Source organism: Balaenoptera physalus (assembly GCF_965194825.1).
Source record: "Balaenoptera physalus genome assembly, chromosome: 9".
NCBI classification, from domain to species: domain Eukaryota; kingdom Metazoa; phylum Chordata; class Mammalia; order Artiodactyla; family Balaenopteridae; genus Balaenoptera; species Balaenoptera physalus.
The window spans coordinates 95,526,162-95,540,166 of NC_138888.1; positions in this window are offsets into that span (position 1 = coordinate 95,526,162).

Here is a 14,005-nt window from a genome sequence, read left to right on the forward strand (position 1 = left end):
GCTTTTCCGTATGCCCATATTGTTCTCATCCCAGCTTGTCTGCACTTCATCTAAGGCACTCATTAGTATTTACAAGTGGTGTTAATCTTTGCACTTATAAAGGTTCAGTGTTCACAGTTACCATTTGGCTTCTATGTAAATACCATATACTAATAATTCTCATAAATATCTCAGCCATATTGTTTCACCAAAGTGTGACATATGGGCCAGAAATATTAGTATCACCTGAGAGCTTATTAGACATGCAGAATAGCAAGGTCCATTCCAGACCTACTATAGCAGTCAAGGTCACGTAAGTAGACAAAAGACACACTCGTCATTTTAGCAGAACTTAATACTAAAAATTAACTAGAATTAAAGGTGTTACATAGATAAATAAAAAAGGCAAAAGGAAACACAAAGGTATTATGATGGAATAGTTGTAAGAAGCATTTCTTACTCCAAGGGCTGGTTGGAATTGTTAAATATTGGGGACATGGAGAAGCTCCATGGAGCTGAAATCCAGACCAATGAAGAGGCAGTGCTGGTCAGCTCATGACCTGAGTATGGAGGAGAAGCCCCACTGGGCTGGGACCCCAAGGAGAGTGCAAGTGGGCAACTGGAGGTAGCATCTCAGCTCAGAGAAGGGGCTTCTTGAATCTGAAAATCAGATTCCTGAGTGGGGAACTTGAATGGCCCAGTGCAGCTTTGCTCCAGTAGGGTAGTGTGGGGAGGCAATGAGGCTGGTCCAATGAACGTTCAATAATCCAAACTGGATTTAGCTGCTGCTGCTGCTGCGAAATGGTATCGTTAAAATGGCATTCACAGTAGCATGAAGCAGGCAGGAAACCTAAAGGACGCAGAAAAAGAAACTTCCTTCATCCTTGCAGTCTACATTCTGTGTCCTGTTGGCAGAGCCAAGCATAGACCAATCTGATAGACACAGAATCCTGAAGAGTGGGTGAAGAACTCAGAGTCAACGGATCACCCACAGAATAAGAATCTGTATTTTAATGAGATCCACCTCCTCATCCTCTGTGCCCCGGGATTCACAAGAGCATTCAAACACGAGAAGCTCTCATTCAGTGGATGTTCTAAGTAAACATTCTTGTTTGGAATGGATAATTTGAATTCTTCCCCAAAGACTAGCAATTACTCTAACCTACGATTGTTGGTCCTTAACTACATATCTTAAGCAACATTAATGTTCAATAAACATTAGTCTAAGTTTCCATTTTTTGAAACAATGAAGCTGATAGAAGATTACATATCTATGACATCATATAACAAATTCATGAAGATCTGGTTGATTTGTCCAGATAGTCTTATATCTTTATAATAAGAATAACTGCTAATTGTGGTCTTTGAATCCTTGACGAATTCAAGTATAACTTTGTGCACAGGTTCATAGGACTCTGCCGCAAGATCCGGACATATTTTGCAGGTGGATATTTAGGCTCTACTTTTGGTTTCACCCTTGACTTTTTTAATCCTTTGGGGTAAGTCCATTAACTTTTGCTACCAAATAAATGGAGAAAATGTGATTATTTGCTCTATATCTCAGAGGTCGTGTAAGATCCTTGGGCTTTAAAGTTATGCATGTATAATGCACGTGTAGAGGTGAAGTACAGCTATAAAGAAATAGTAGTCGTTTTGTGCAAAAGTTCTAGACTTTACTTCCTAACTTCAAAACTGTCACCCCGAGAAGGTATAATGTTTGGATATTCCTAACTAGGACTGCTCCCTGGATTTTGGATTTTGGATTTATGAAATCAGATTCAGTTTCAGAGACAGATTTGTCTGAATATTCTCAGTAGTTGCACATTGCTTTTGAATGGGATTTATTTTAGAAATACACCCTTTCAGTACTCTTAGTAGCCCAGCACTCTATAAGAATATATCTAGATCTTGATTTCTCTAATTCCAGTGCTAAATTTGGGCCTGGCATGTAAAAGGCTGTATCAAGACTTGTTAAGTAATAGAATAAATGAACGGTTAAATGAAAAGACATAAGTGAGTAATAAAGTTTAATTTTAGCCAAGGTATAAATGTAAAATCATTATAAATGTGGCTAGAAAACAGATATAAAAATATTTCCTAAATAGAAACTTCAGAACTACTTTAAGAAATGGAATAAGTGTAGAATTGCAAAGGAAAGGGAAAGTATTGACCTTGAAAGACAATTTCTGCTAGGTTTGTTTAAATCAGCCTGATTTTAATAATATGCACATACATTATACATAACTTAGTTACATATGTTATGTTTCTATAATTGCAAGGAAAATGATGACTGAAGGTTATTTTTATTATATTAGTAAGCATATCTCTTTCTGAATTGTTTTACAAAATTACTCAAGTGCTTGGAAATCAGCTCAGATACACTAAATCCTCAGTAGTACCATTAGCGTTTTTAGTGCAAATTGCTAATTTTTGTGTCAAGTCAATAACTGAGTTTGTGGTCTCAGCAGCTGAGAAGTCTGTTTAGCTGTAGTGAACCACAAAATGTCATGCCACTCCAGGATAGAGTAGCTCTAGAAATCTTGGCAGCTGTAGGCTGACCTATACAAAAGAGATATTTGGCCAGTTAAGACATGTCTGGGAATATTTTAGGTCGGAAGAAAGGGCTATCATTAGATAGAAATATTGAAACATTCTCCATGGGAAGCCCAGAGACTTTGCTAGATCCACATGGCAAAGGCAGTGTAGGGGCTGGAGCTTCAGAGATGGAGGGAAGACCCTTCTCTGTGAGTTCTCTGGTCCACAAGAAACCAGTGAGGTCATTAGAAAACCAGTGAGGTCATTTTGACGTGAAATGGTCAACCAATGGTATAAATTTGCTGAGATAACGCAAAGATAAACAAATCTGGAAATGCAGGAATTGTAATAAACATCCTTATCTGGTGACTTAAAGAATTTATTATGTATTAGTGCTCATTTGCTAGAGTTGCTCTGAGCCACTTGTCTCCAGACTCATGATGAATTATCATATGACAAAACTTTTCCCGTATTTATTAAATATATAATAGAGCACTAAGAATTTTAAAATGACTGTCATGATTGTTGTCTCCATTCCTGTCACCTTTCATGGGAAAAAAAGTTCTTCCCAGGCTGGCCTGAGGCAACATTGTGGAAGAAGCTTACTCTTCCTTCTCTGATTCCCTCTCATCAAAGAATAAATTCAATGACAGGAAATCTTGTGAATGATGGTTAAAACAACCGCTGAGAAGTTACTGAAGGCAGGCACTCTGCTTTAAGGGTGGCAACAACATTAATCCTCTCCCAACCCCAAGTGACACCCAGTCTTTTCTGCATTTTACAGATGCATTTTATAGACTGAGACAGAGACAGGTTAAACAACTTGCCCGAAGTCCCTAAACCACTCAGTGGAGAATCCGACAGTGACTCCAGAATTACCACACACACGCTTTAGCAAGGGTAGCAAATGCCCTTGCATAAAGACGTTTGCATATTAAGAGATTTAGTTCAAAAATTCTCAAAGGAAATAGTCTATGAGATTTCATTCCAAAGAATTCATGACCTGAATCTGAACTGAGTCAGGAACTGTTTTGACTGGGACAGGCTTCTCTAACGTTCCTGGAGCAGAATCCCTTGGGAGCTAACCCCCCTGCCTAACTCAGAGTGATGGAAAGGAAAGCAAACAGCGACACCAGTATCTGGTGAAATCATCATCTTCTTTTCCCATGTGGTCTGTTGAAAAGTTTCTTTTTTTGTGGGCCTTGGTGTGTCCTTGGCTCTGGAGAGATGTGTGCCTTTGAGACATTCTTGCAACTTCCTCTTCCACTTCCCAGCAAGAGCTCATTGCTCCCTCTCAGGCTACGTACCCTTCATTCTCTTCAGCACTTCCTCTGCGACATTGATGCTGTTTGTTTGTTTGATGCTTCTTTCTCATTAGACATGAGTAAGTGCTGCAGAGCAGGGACCACACCACTCTTCCTGGGTACCCAGCCTCTAGCATGGCCCTATAGGTGTCAGGCGCCAGGACTCATAAGAGCTTTATGACCCTGGTATTTATCAACAGAAATTTAATATCGACATGTCGCTTATGTGAGGTATCAAATACTGCTGATTTCACAAGTGGAATAGAGCTTAGAGAACAGTATTAGAAACGGACTATGGCAGCGTAGGTCAGCCAAGATCTATATATCTGTTAGCTTTAAGAACCCGTATTTAAGGCTGATGAAGATAAAGACAGAGAAAGTTAGAAGAAGCAAATTATAATAAACTATGGCATCCTCCCTTTTGAGGTATAAGTCCAGGCTGTCTAAGTCAGTAAGAGTCTCCTGAAGGCTATAATTTTTGTGCTTAGTATTGTCTTCTTGAAACAGATTATTTATAAAGCACTTTAGACAGCAGACTTCAAATTGGATGTGTTGACTTCACATATTTTCACGCTAAAATTATAGAAAATCTGGTATAAAAGTCTATTTTAGTCTCTCCTCCTTAAAGCACTCCCTAATTAATAAACTAAGGCTTTAGGCTGCTGATATTCCATGATTCCAGTTCTTTCCCTCATGGCTATGTCACATATTTTGTCTCTCAAGCACACACATGAGAAGGATTTTTTCTCATACTGAAAAGTTATCATGCGCATTCCACCAGAATAGATCATAATAAAAGATCTAATGATCATAATAGATCATTTAGGGACTTCCCTGGCATTCCAGTGGTTAAGTCTCTGCACTTCCAATGTAGTGGGAGTGGGTTCAATTCTTTCTCAGGGAACTAAGACCCCACATACTGGCACGTTTCCCCCCCCCAAAAAAATTAACATTCATTGAGGAGTAATTACATGTGCCAGGCCGTAAGCCTAGCACTCTATGTGGGCTATCTTTATCCTCATAAGAATTCTGGAAATCACCTACTATTATTATTATATTTTTACAGATAGGAAAACTGAGATGTGAAGTTATTTACCTGAAGTTGCTCATCTAATAAATGGTGGGGCAGTATTTATTCTCAGGCACTCTGAGCTCAAGGAAGTTATGTCGAGGAAGATGGCCAGGAAGAGTCATCTTGCATTCTTGGAAAGTAATCAGCCAAAGCTTAAATGTATAAAACCATCTGAAGGCAGCTGAGGAAGCAGAACTTGGGACACAGTCACAAGGTTGTGATGCAGTCCTTCTTCCCTTCCGTTTACATCAGGGTAGCTTCAGGGCACACGTTAGGATCTAACCTTGAAGTGACACACAGAAAGCGGTGTGAAGCTTGATTGGGCCTGCGTGTCCCATAGTCCTGACTCTTTTTATTTGTTATTTTTTCCATGTAAGCATTTATCTTTTAAATAAAAAATTATATATATTTAAGGTATAAAACATGATGATTTGATATACATAGTTGAATGATTACTACAGTCAAGCCAATTAACACATCTTCTTACCTAGTTACCATTTTTTGTATGATGAGTGAACCTGAAATCTACTCTCTTAGCCAGTTTCCAGTATCCAGTAAAATAGTATTAACTATAGTCATCATACCATACATTTTACTCACCCTACAGCCCTGCAACTTTGTACCCTTTGACTAACATCTCCCTTTTCTCCCACCCCCCTACCCCTGGTAACCACCATTCTACTCTCTTCTTCTATGTATTCAACTTTTTTTGGTTTTACATGTACATGAGGTTGTGCAGTTTTTTCTTCTTTCTGTGTCTGGTTTATTTGACTTAGCATATTATCTTTCAGGTGTATCCATATTGTTGCAAATGGCAGGATCTCCTTTTTTAAGGCTTAATAATATTAATAACTTAATAATATTTATTTATTTCCACAATTACTGAATCTCCTTTTAAAGGTAATATGTAATGTGAGGAAGCCGTATCTTGGAAGAAACTTTATAAAAGAAAATCTAACCAATCTCTGAGTGCTGGTTGGCCTTATAGCTCTAAGTATTAAGGAGAAACATATTTGAAAATAATGGTTCTTACCTAGTGCATCAAATTTGACCTATTCTAGAGACTAAGTGTATCCAGTGGAATACTGTGAATCACAGACACAAAATATGAGAAATCCGAACGTAAGTATCCAAATCAGAGCTCTCTGCTCAAATCAGTGCTCATGCCAACCACAACCTTGATCACAGCTCTGCCAGCCACACATCCTGGTGGTGAGTTGCCTGGGCTGGAGCAGAGCCGTTCACATGCACACGGATGCACTACTCTCGCCCAGTAGAAGTTATCCCGCTTGGGGTTTGACTGCAGAGAGATGCAGACTAAGAGGACTTGCAGTATATCAGACACAAAAAGGACATATTAGATCTCTTTTACATAAAGGAATCAAGACCCAGAGATGGTGAAAACATTGTCCAAAGCCTCATAGCTCAACAGGGACAGAACTCCAAACTTTTACTTCGACCCTATTTTACTGGCTCTGGATTTGTATCTTTAAGGTCCAATGAGGTACCAGATTACTTTCGAAAGGAATTTTATTTTTGTGTGAAATCAAATCCAGATTTCTTTTTTCTCATCATACATTTTCTTTCTTGCTAGGTGGGTTTTTTTCCCCCTTTTTCTTTTGGACATGATTTCACTTAGCTGCCCAAGTGGCTAGCATTTGTATGGTTGTTGGTTATAAAGTGTGTATCTAAACAGGGAAGAGCAGTACTGAATTTGCTTTGGACATAAAAAGCATAGTGATATAATTGGATCTAAAAATGCACAGGATTGCAAATCCATGTGTTCTATAAAAAAGGAGGGCATATTTTCCATCCCTCTAGAATGCTCTTTGCAACTACAATGAATATTTTACTGTTGTGTCCATATGCATACTTTCTCTAATTTGTCTTGAAAAAGCTTCTTAGTTGAGATGGCACTTTAAAACCCACCGATCCACCAACGAAAGCATCCAATAAACAAAATTAAGCCTGCCAGCAGACATTAAGGACCATCTCATTCGGTGTCTTGAAATCATAGGCCACACTTGCCTCCTACCTACAAGCATAGTAAACCCAGTAAACATTGGCTAAGTGTGATGCCAGCTATGGTTGATGGATATCAGATTTACAGTCAAAAGAAATCTCTGGAAAGTAGCTTTGTGAACAGACACAAAAGCCAGCTGGCCTTGGGAGTAATATCAGGAAGGGTGCTTTTAGCAGCACCTGCCTCTAACAGTAAGGACATTTGCCAGATGACATTCCTGGAAGTTTGTTGACATCAGGGTTGGTTGATTCTTTTGCTTAGCAATAAACTGAGTTCTCAGGTTCTTCCAGTCTCTCTACTTTGCCAGCAACAGTGTTGGCTTCATCTATAGCCACATGGCTGAAGAAGTACCTCTTACTCTATCCAGACTGGAACTATATCCAGAGGCTAATAAAATAAATCATTTTCTTACTCTATCGCTAAACTGTCTAGTAAAACCTTATCATTGATTTATCCTCAGTTCTTATGCTTAAACCAAATTCCTATTAGGAGAAAGGATTGCTCTTTTAGGACAGGATGTCTGTTGAGGATTGCTCTTTTAAGACAGGATGTCTGTTGAAGTCAGGAGTGGGTTTTATGTACAGTGTTGACTACAGCAATATTTCAGATTGAAAGATTCATGGAGTCCAGCTTTGGAGATTCCATAGATAGATGGAAAGTACGGGCACATTTCATTCTTCCACTATCCTTGAGTGCTATATGATACACATTTCTAACTTATTGTTGATCTAGTATAATTATTACATATTTAACATTAACCATTTCCAAAGTAATTTCCAATACATTCCAATAAGTTATCTCATTTGCCCTCACAGAAATCATGTGGTCAGAGAGGGTATTCATTTTCTATGTCTGCTTTAACAAATTACCATAAATATAATGGCTCAAAATAACATAAATATATTATATTACATTTCAGAAGGTCAGAATTCTGAGGAAGGTTTCAATGGGCTAAAGTCAAGGTGTTGGAAAGGCTGGTGCCTTTCTGGAAGCTCTAAGGCGGACTATGTCTCCTTACCTTTTTCAGGTTCTAGAGGTTGCCATAGTTCCCTGGGTCATGCATGCTGCCATATTCAAAGCCAGCAACAGCAGGTTGAGCCTTCACACTGCATAACTCCAACCTTGCTTCCACTGTCGCATCTCCTTCTCTCTTCCACCTCCCTTTTCCACTTGTAGGGACCCTTGTGGACATTGTGCGCATCTGGATGATCTCCCCATCTTCAGGTCTGTTATTAGCAACCTTAATTCCATCTGTACCCTTAATTCCCCTTTGCCATGTAACATAATACTTTCTCAGATTCCTACGATTAGGACATGCACATCTTTAGAAGGGCACGACTCTGCTTACCACAAATACATATTATATTATATCCACATTTCATAAATAAAAAAAAAAACCAAGGGGCCAGAGAGTTTTAACATTTGCAAAAGGTCAGACTAATAATGGACAGAATTAAGGATTTTACTCATTTATTCAGACCCCAAACTCAGTGGATTATTTAGAAAACAAAACAGTTGCTCCCAAATGGCTTTCTAAAGAAGACTTTATTTTCAGTATTTACACTGCATGTAAATATGAAATAGAATGTTCTGAAGGTACAGCGGGAAAATTGTTTTATGCTGGATGCATAAGTATTAATTTGACCACAACTGCTTTGAAAAATGTAGAGTGAAGAACAATCACTTTTTTGTCATCAGGTTCCCAAAGATATCTCGGGCCGGGGGGGGGTGTCCCTCGTTGAGTCTAAACAGTGTCCTTCCCTCACCCTCATGCTCTTCCTTTATCATGTCACCTGTTATTTTCCTCATGGGACCAGTCATTATATGAAATGATGAGGCTTACATTTTTATTCAGTTGTTATGCACCTCTCTCCTCTCACAAAGGAATGTAAGTTTCCATATCCTTCTTGATCATTTCTTTATCACCACAACCAAGGTAGAACCTGGTATTTAGTAGAAAATCAATAAACAGCTGTTCAGTGAACCATTGCCAAAATTATTGGGTTGGCCAAAAACTGCCTTTGGTTTTTAAGTAAAAGTAAAAGACACATTTTTCATTTTCACCAAGATCTTTATTGAACAATGTATTCACCCTTTTGTTCCACTACCTTCTGCCATGTTTTCAGGAAACTTCATCATGCCTTCTTCCCAAAACTTTTTATCATTTTGAGCAAAGAACTATTCCAGTGCCTTTTACAGTCTTCCAGGGGACTGAAATTTTTTCCATTAAGAGAATTGTGTGAAGACCGCAATAATGGAAATCCGAAGGTGCAATATCTGGTGAATATAATGGATGAATCAGAACTTCCCAGCCAAGCTGTAACAGTTTTTGCCTGGTCATCAAAGAAACATGCGCTCTTGCATTAGCCTGATGAAGATTATGCGTTTTCTGTTGATGAATTCTGGATGCTTTTCATCGAGTGCTGCTTTCAGTTGGTCTAATTGAGAGCAGTAGTTGCTGGAACTAATCATTTGGTTTTCCAGGAGCTCATAATAGAGGACTCCCTTCCAGTCCCACCATATACACAACGTCACCTTCTTTGGACGGAGACCGGACTTTGGTGTGGTTGGTGGTGGTTCATTTCGCTTGCCCCACGATCTCTTCCGTTCCACATTAGTGTACAGTATCCACTTTTCATCACCCGTCACAATTTGTTTTAAAAACGGAACGTTTTCATTACATTTAAGTAGAAAACTGCATGCGGAAATACGGTCAAGATGGTTTTTTTCCACGTAACTTATGTGGAACCCAAACATCAAAGCGATACACATAACCAAGATGGTGCCAATGATTTTCAGTACTTGATTTGGGTATTTTGAGTATGTTGGCTATCTCCCACGTGGCATAACATTGATTGTTCTCAGTTAATGTCTCTATTTGATTGCTATCAACTTCAACTGATCTACCTGACTGTGGAGCGTCATACAGCAAGAAATGTCCAGCATGAAACTTCGCAAACCACTTTTGACAAGTTAGGTCAGTCACAGCACCTTCTCCATACACTGCACAAATCTTTTTTTGCATTTTGGTTGCGTTTTTACCTTCTTGAAATAATATAGCATAATATGGCAAAAATGTTGCTTTTTTTCTTCCATCTTCAATATTGAAACGTTTACACAAAAATTCATCAATTTTGATGTCTTTTTTTAAATGCATGCTGATATAAGAGCGGTCACGTACAATCTAACAAAATTGTTTCAAATGAAGTTAAAGACAACTAAGTGTTACTAGAGCCATCTTATGGAAAAAACTGAACGAACCTTTCGGCCAGCACAATATTTCCACAGAAGAGAACATACCGAGGTGGGGTAAGACCGGCTCTTTGACCAACTCTGGTCTTACAACATGGATTCTGCAGAACTGGCAACATCTATATGCAAAACATGTTTTTCACCATCTCCTTATGGTTTGATGTGCAATTAATTTCTTATGTTCCTTCTTTCTATTAAAAATAATAGTGATGAACAACATTTTACAAAATTGTTTTCCTTTACTTTGATTTTATCCTTGTATTAAATTCCTAGAATTAAAATTACAGAGTTAAATGATCAGTGCATTTTTAAGATTCTTGATAAATATTGTCTAACTCTTTACTAGAAAGGTTGTATCAAATTATATTCTTACCAGCATGTGTGGAATGATGTCTGTGATCATATTATTGGAAACAGTGAGTATTTTTTCTACTTTTATTTATTTATTTTTTTATTGAAGTATAGTTGATTTTCAATATTATATTAGTTTCAGGTGTACAGTATAGTGATTCAATATATTTATTGAATTTATACTCCATTTAAAGTTTTTACAAAATAATGGCTATATTTCCTTGTGCTGTGCAATACATTCTTGTGGCTTATCTATTTTATAGATAGTAGTTTGTATCTCTTAATCCCACACCCGTATATTGCCCCTCTCCTCCTCCCTCTCTCCGCTGTTAACCACTAGTTTGTTCTCTATATTTATGAGTCTGTTTCTGTTTTGTTATTTACAGTCATTTGTATTATTTTTTAGATTCTACATAAAAGTGATAACCTAGAGTATTTGTATTTCTCTGACTTATTTCATTAAGTATAATGCTCTCTAGGCCAATCCACATTGTTGCAAATGGCAGAATTTCATTCTATTTTATGACTGAGTGGTATTCCATTGTATATGTAAAACCACATCTTCTTAATTCATCCATCTGTTCATGGACACTTGGGTTGCTTCCCTATCATGGCTGTTGTAAATAGTGTTGCTATGAACATTTAGTTGGGGGTGCATGTATATTTTTGAATTAATGATTTTTTTTCTTTGACTGTGTACCCAGGAGTGGAATTACTGGATCATATAGTAGTTCTATTTTTAGTTTACTGAGGAAGACTCCACATTGTTTTTCATCTTGGCTGCATTAATTTACATTCCTACCAAAGTATACCATGCTTCTCTTTTCTCCACATCTTTGCCAACATTTGTTGTTTATATTCTTTTTGATTATAGCCATTCTGGCAGGCATTAGGTAATATTGTGGTTTTGGTTTGCATTTCTCTAATAATCAGTGATGTTGAGCATCTTTTCATTTGCCTGCTGGCCATCCATATGTCTTCTTTGGAAAAATGTTTATTCAGTTCTTCTGCCCATGTTTTCATCAGGCTGTTTGTTTTTTTTGATATTGGGTTGTATGAATTGATATAATATTTTGAATATTAACTCCTTATTGGTCATGTCATTTGCAAATATTTTCCCCCATTTATTAAGTTGTCTTTTCATTTTGTTAATGGTTTCCTTTGCTGTGCAAAAGCTTTTAAGTTTAATTAGGTCCCATTTGTTTATTTTTGCTTTTGTTTGTTTTGTCTTAGGAGACAAATCCAAAAAAATATTGCTACGATTTTTCTCAAAGCACGATCATATTCTTGGAAAAAATGAGTATTGACTTTTAAAATATTTTCAGAGGAGGCGTCAAGATGGTGGAATAGGAGGATGCGGAATTTGTTGCTCCTCACAAGTTCATCCAAAACACGTTGACAAATGGAATAATTCCCACAGAGCTCCTGCCGAACAGTAGTGGTAGACACCTAAAAGAATGGAAGAAGAAGAAGAAAAAAGAAGAAGAAAAAAAGAGACCAAAAAATGCGGCAGGAAGCTGAAGGTGATGAGAAGTTCCCTCATTAAGAAAGACTCCCTCATGGAGGGGAAAGACAAGGAACTTCGGGGGATCACAGGAGAATGCAGCCGATGGTCTGTGGAAGGCAGGACAAAGTAAGAACTGCGTTCATGATCTACACCGCAGCTCTGCACATTCTACCCTGAATAGTGAGTCCCCCATTGCGAAGAGGAGCTGGGTGCTGGAAAGAGTGGTTTGGAGTGCAGACCCAGGGAGAGGACAGCTCTTGGCTATGAAAAGACAGCCTGAAGGGGCAGAAGCAATGGGCACCACAACCGGGAAAGTCTGTGGAAAAAGCCTGAGGCACCAAAGCAAGACGTCATAGTCGAGCATCATGCAAGGGGCAGAGCTGCCCTTATAAACCCCTTCCCCACCCCCCAGCTTCTTCTGCCTCTGAGGGCATTGGGAGATGCTCCCACCTGAGTGGGCCCACCTGCCTCTTGGGCCGGGGTCGCCTCCTCCTGCATTGGCTCCAGGGCCCTGAGCGCCACCCACCCCAAAACCTCCCTGGGAATCAGCCCTGGGTGCCCCTGCCTGGGATGAGAGTCTGCCAAAGCTGGCAGGGTCAGAGGGCTAAAGCATGGGGTTGGAAGAACACACCTGGGAAGAGAAACGCAGTTGGCTGCACAGATACAATAGAAGGGATGGGAGTGAGGGGACGCGTGGCCTGGAATGCCCCTAGAGGAAGTGGGGTCTGCCTGGAAAGTGAGGCGTCATTGTTGAGAGACCCATGGGGGACAGAGCCAACAATGTTCCCATATGCCAGCTCCTGCCGCTGCAGGTACTGGGAGTACCCAAGTGTGCTCCAAGCAGCCACTGCTTTCGCTCCCACTCACCTGGGCAAGGATCAGATGCCTGAGGGTGGCACACATGCAGAGGTGGGGTTAAAACCCAAACTGAGCCCAAAGGGTTGTGCAACTAAGGAAGAGAGACATAAATCTTTCTATGTAGCAGCACAAGCTGTGAATTAAATCCCCAAGATCGGCTGTGTAAACCCTGTGTTTGTGGAATACCTGAATAAACAATGAGTGTTTCAACATCTGAGACCAGTCTAGCCTTTGCCGCACTGGACTTTGTGTGTAAATACACAAGGGAATTGGGCCAGATCAGAGTCTGAGCTGGCCCCACAGTGTCCACAGCAGGTCCAGAGACCTACTGTATATTCTATGTTTTATTTGCTTTGTTGTTGTTGTTGTTGATGTTGTTTGCTTGCTCCTGTATCTGTTTTATTTTACATTCTTTGTTTTTGTTAGAATAATCCTTATTGACTGTTCTCACATTAGAATTCTCTTGTTTGGTTGTCTGTTCCCTTGTTTTATTTATTTACTTTTTTCTTTTCTGTGTGTGTGTGTGTGTGTGTGTGTGTATGTTGTGTTGCAGTTGCTGCTGTTTGTTTGCTGCTGATTTTGCTATTTGCCCTGAGTTTGCTTGTCTGTTTTTTTTGTTTGTTTTTTGTTGTTGTTGGTTTTTTAAAATTTTTGTTTTCTTTTTCTTTCTTCTTTTCTTTTCTCTATTTTTTATTGGGCTGCACTGTGCAGCTTGCGAGTTCTTGGCTCCTCTGCCATGGGTAGGGCCTGGGCCTCCAGGGTTGGAACATAGAGTCCAGCATGCTGGAACACTAGAGAATTCCTGGGCCCAGAGAATATTAATCAGCATGCACATTTCTGAGGGTTTCCTTATCAATGCCAAGACCTGGCCCCACACAACTGCTGGCAGGCTCCAGTGCTAAACATCTCACACCAAACAACCAGCAAGACAGGAACACAGCCTCACCCATCAGTAGACAGGCTGCCTAAAGTCGTACTAAGCTCACAGACACCCCAAAACACACCACCCGACACAGCCCTGCCCATCAGAGGGAAAAGACTCAACTCCACCCAGCAGAGTGCAGGCACCAGGCCCTCCCACCAGGAAGCCTGCACTAGCCCCTGGACCAACCTCACTCAGCAGG